Source organism: Chrysochloris asiatica, unplaced genomic scaffold (assembly GCF_000296735.1).
Source record: "Chrysochloris asiatica unplaced genomic scaffold, ChrAsi1.0 scaffold00069, whole genome shotgun sequence".
Taxonomy (NCBI): domain Eukaryota; kingdom Metazoa; phylum Chordata; class Mammalia; order Afrosoricida; family Chrysochloridae; genus Chrysochloris; species Chrysochloris asiatica.
This window is the reverse complement of record NW_006408587.1, coordinates 15,469,680-15,474,501: the sequence shown is the minus strand read 5'-3', so window position 1 is coordinate 15,474,501 and position 4,822 is coordinate 15,469,680. Positions and strand designations below refer to the sequence as shown.

At 39.9% G+C, this 4,822-nt stretch overlaps 1 pseudogene; it reads left to right on the top strand.

Annotated features, from left to right (window-relative positions):
• The first annotated feature begins 1,537 nt into the window (after nucleotides 1–1,537).
• On the top strand, nucleotides 1,538–2,394 carry LOC102838726 (annotated as a pseudogene).
• The last annotated feature ends 2,428 nt before the right edge of the window (nucleotides 2,395–4,822 follow it).

Genomic DNA, 4,822 nt, shown 5'->3' with positions numbered 1-4,822 from the left:
GTCTGAGGATGAAGGGGTTCCTGACCTAAACCATGATACTTTCTATCACTTTATACGCATGTGAAAATTGGACAATGAATAAGAAAGACTGAAGAAGCATCGATGCATTTGAGTTATGGTGTTGCAGAAGAATACTAAAAGTACCACGGACTGCCAGAAGAACAAACAAATCTTACTTGGAAGAAGTGCAGCCAGAGTGCTCCTTAGAAACCAGGATGGTGAGATTTGTCTCTCATACTTTCGACAGTAACTAGAGAAGGGATTTGCTTGGTAAAATGGAGACTCTGTGAAAAAAGGAAGACCCCAAATGAGATAGATTGACATAGTGGCAAAAAAACAATGGGCTGAAACATAACAATTATGAGAATGGTGCAGGATTGGGCAGTGTTTTGTTCTGTTGTGGCTAGTAGGGTCAGTATGAGTCTGAACTGACTCAAAAGTACCTAACAACAACAATTTCTGTGAAGCCTTGGTTTCACTGGTCAGATTAGCAGATCTAATGGTTTCCATGTGCAAACAAGCAAAACCCATATTAATATAATGCTTGGCAGGCCTATGAAGTAGCATAGTTTATTGAAGTGTGCCCCTACTGAGGAACCTTTAAGATGTTTTCAGTGTCTCTCTTGCTTCATTTTTTCTCTCGTTCCGTCCTGTTGTTTCTTCATCTCTTCCTCCATCTTTATTTTCCCCCATTATCACATGTTGCAAGACACATGCATCTTTGTAATCACAGGCAAGCATATTTCTGGGAGAAATACCTAGAAATGGAATTGCTAGGTTATAAGTTTGATGATGAAGGGAGTAGTAGCAACTAAAATATTGTAGTTGAAATAGAAGTCAGAGATAAATTAAAAGTTAATTTTTGAGACATTCAATAATGAAAGGTTTTGTAGTCTCTTAGAGACCATCTCTAGAACAGATATGATGCATAAATGCTAATGATCAAAGACCTGAAGAGTTGTGGAAAGACATCAAGAGCATCATACATGAAGAAAGCAGAAGTTCATTTAAAAAAGAGGAAAGGAAGAAAACACCAAAGTGTATATCAGAAGAGACTCTAAAACTTGCCCTTGAAGTAGAGAAGCAAAAGTGACTGGGAGAAATAATGAAATAAAAGAGCTGAACAGAGAATTTCAAAGAGCAGCTCAAAAGGACAAAGTCAACTATTATAATGAAATGTTCAAAGACATGGATTCAGAAAATCAGAAGAGAAGAAAATGCTCAGTATTTCTCAAGCTAAAAGGGTTGAAGAAAAAATTCAAGTTCCAACTTGCAATATTGAAGGATTCTACGGGCAAAATATTGAATGATGCAAGAAGCATCAAAAGAAGATGGAAGTAGCTGTTTCCCATCTTGCAAGGTAAGAATGGCAGCATTTCTAAGACATGATTTTAGGGCCTCAATCCTTCACCATCTGAACCAGAAGGACATCAAGTTGACACCTAGAAGTATCAGTTGTGCTTCTGGCCAACTAAAAGGCCTCCCAGACATTTCATTTCTTTCGCTTGGGTTTGCAGCGAGGCATAAAGCGGTTGAGATGGCGGGTGAAAAGGCTGAGAAGCCAGCTACCAAGGTGAAGAAGCCTGAAGTAAAAAACAAAACAAAACATGCCAGTGGCAAAGCCAAGAAGGCTAACCTCAAGGGTAAAAAACCCAAACAGGGGAAGCCACATTACAGCCGAAATCCTGTCCTAGTCCGAGGAATTGGCAGGATCGGCCATGTATTCTAGAAAGGCCATGTACAAGAAGAGGTATTCAGCTGCTAAATCCAAGGTTGAAAGGAAGGAGAAGTTTCTTGCTACTGTCACAAAACCAGTTGGTGGTGACAAGAATGGTGGTACTTGAGTGGTTAAACTGCACAAAATTCCCAGGTATTACCCAACTGAAGAAGTGCCTAAGAAACTGTTGAGCCACGGCAAAAAACCCTTCAGTCAGCATGTCAGAAGACTGCGGTCCACCATCACTCCCGGGACCATTCTGATCATCCTCCCTGGGCACCATCAAGTCAAGAGTGGTTTTCCTGAAGCAGCTGGCCAGTGGTTTGCTCCTTGTGACTGGACCTCTGTCCCTCAATCGAGTTCCTCTGCATAGAACACACCAGAAATTTGTCATTGCCAGCTCCACCAAAATTGATATCAGTGGTGTGAAGATCCCCAAACATCTCACAGATGCTTACTTCAAGAAGAAGCAGCTGTGGAAGCCCAGGTACCAAGAAGGTGAGATCTTTGACACTGAGAAAGAGAAATACGAGGTTACAGAGCAGCACAAAGTGGATCAAAAAGCTGTGGTCTCACAAATTATGCCAAAAATCAAAGCCTTTCCCTGGCTCCAAGGTTACTTGTGTGCTGTGTTTGCTCTCACAAATGGAATGTATCCTCATGAATTAGCATTCTAGATTTCTTGCAAAGAAAGAACCTCATTAAATAATTGATAAATTAAAAAAAAAAGAAGAAGATGGAAGTAATACATAGAGTCACTATACCAAAAGAATTAATTGGTTAATGTTCAACCGTTTCAAGAGGTAGAAGATAATCAAGAAGCTGGTATTGAAGGAAGAAGTCCAAGCTGCACTAAAGGCATTGGCAAAGAACAAGGCTCCAGGAATTGACTGACTACAAATTGAAATGTTTCAACAAACTGATGCAATGCTGGAGGTGCTCTCTTGTTTATGCCAAGAAATTTGGAAGACAGTTACCTGGCCAATTGGGAGAGATCCATATATGTGTCCATTCTAACAGAATGTGGAGTACAGTTTTGCTTAGAATAATTAAAAATGTTGTAGCAGTACATTGACAGGGAGCTGCCAGAAAATCAAGCTGGACTCAGAAGAGGATGTGGAACCAGAGATATCATTACTGCCATCAGACGGATCTTGGCTAAAAGCAGAGAACACCAGAAAGATGTTTATTTGTGCTTCATTGATTATGCAAAAACATTCAACTATGTGGATCCTAATAAACTATGGATAACATTGTAGCAACTAAAATATTGTAGTTGAAATAGAAGTCAGGGATACATTAAACTTTAATTCTTGAGACTTTAAATAATTAAAGGTTTTTTAGTCTCTTAAAACCCATTTCAAGGACAGAATAGAAATTCCAGAATACGCATAAGGAACCTGCACGTAGACAAAGAGGCAGGTGTTTGAGCAAGAACTAGAAGACACTGAGTGATTTAAAATCAGGGAAGGTGTGCAATCAGGATCAGGGTTGTATTCTTTCACCATACTTATTCAATCTCTATGCTGAGCAAATAATCCAAGAAATTGGATAATATGAAGAAGAATGTGGCATCTGGATTGGAGGAAGGCTCATTATATGCAAATGTAACAAAGCTGGCAGCAAAGAAAACTTGAAATACTGAAGATCAAAGACTATATATAGCCTTTAGTGTGGATTGTGCCTCAGTGTAAAGAAAACAAAAATCCTTACAACTGAAGCAATAACTATCATCATGATAAAATGGAAAAATGATTGAAGTTGTCAAAGACTTCTTTTTGTTTGGCTCCACAAACAATGCTCACAGAAACAGCTATCAAGAAATTAAAGGACATAGTGCATTAGGAAAATCTTTTGTAGAAGACCTCTATTGAAATACTAAGGTGTGCGTAACCCAAACCATGGTATTTTCAATTGCCTTATATATTTTTGGGAAATGCAGTGGCTCTTAAGAATATGTACTGTACTGAGACCACAAGGTTAAATGGTTCAAGCCCACCAGCCGTTCTGGGGGAGAAAGATGAGGTTTTCTCTTCCTACAAATATTTACAGTCTTTGAAACCCTACAAAGGATCACTATAGTTGGAACTTAACAACAACATATGTATGTGAAAGTTGGACAGTGAATTAGGAAGGCTGTTGTAGAATTAATGCCTTTGAAATATGGTGTTGGCAAAGAATATTGGAAGTACCATGGACTTCCAGAAGAAAACCCAAATTTATCTTAGCAGAAGTACAGTATGAATACTCCTTAGAAGCAAGGATGACAAGACTTCCTCTCTCATACTTTGGTCATTGTCTTAGGCCAGGTTTTCTAGAGAAACAAAACCAGTGAAACGTATATATATAAAGAGAAGTTTATTATCTTACAGTTGTAGAGTCCCAGGTCCCCAGAGGAAGAGCAAGAGTCCCTTCTTTGTGTCCATTATATTGGGAGTAGGCCACACCTTCAAGGACACATCCTTTCAATTGATTGGCAACTCATAGCCACTCATCACAGTTAATAGGTTCCATCATTGTGGGAATGAGCACATCCCAATTGCCAAACTTTTAGAAATCCTAGCCTAGTTGAGTAGACACAGAACCCTAACAATTTCAGACATGGTGGCAGGAAGGACCAGTCCCTAGAGAAGAACATCATGCTTGGTAAAGTGGAGGATCAACGACAAAGAGGAAGATGTCAGTGAGATGGATTGGCACAGTGGCAGCAGCAATGGGCTCAAACATAACAATTGTGAGGATGATGCAGGACCAGGTAATACTTCATTCTGCTGTGCCTAGGGTTGCTTGATAGCACCTAACGGTTACGAATCCGGCTGCGAACTGCAAGGTCAGCAGTTCGAAATACCAGCTGTTCCATGGGAGAAAGATGAGGCTTTCTGCTCCGGTAAAGATTTACAGCCTCAGAAACCCTGTACAGGGTTGCTATGAGCCGGAACTGACTCCACGGCACATAACAACAGCAAATAACAATAGTGGCAAAGCAAGGAGTCATGATGATACAGTGGGCTAATTAATCATTGGCTTCCTAAGCAAGGTAGGTGGTTTGAACCCATCAACTGCTTCCCTGGAGAAATATAAGGCATTCCGTTTCGGAGAAGATTT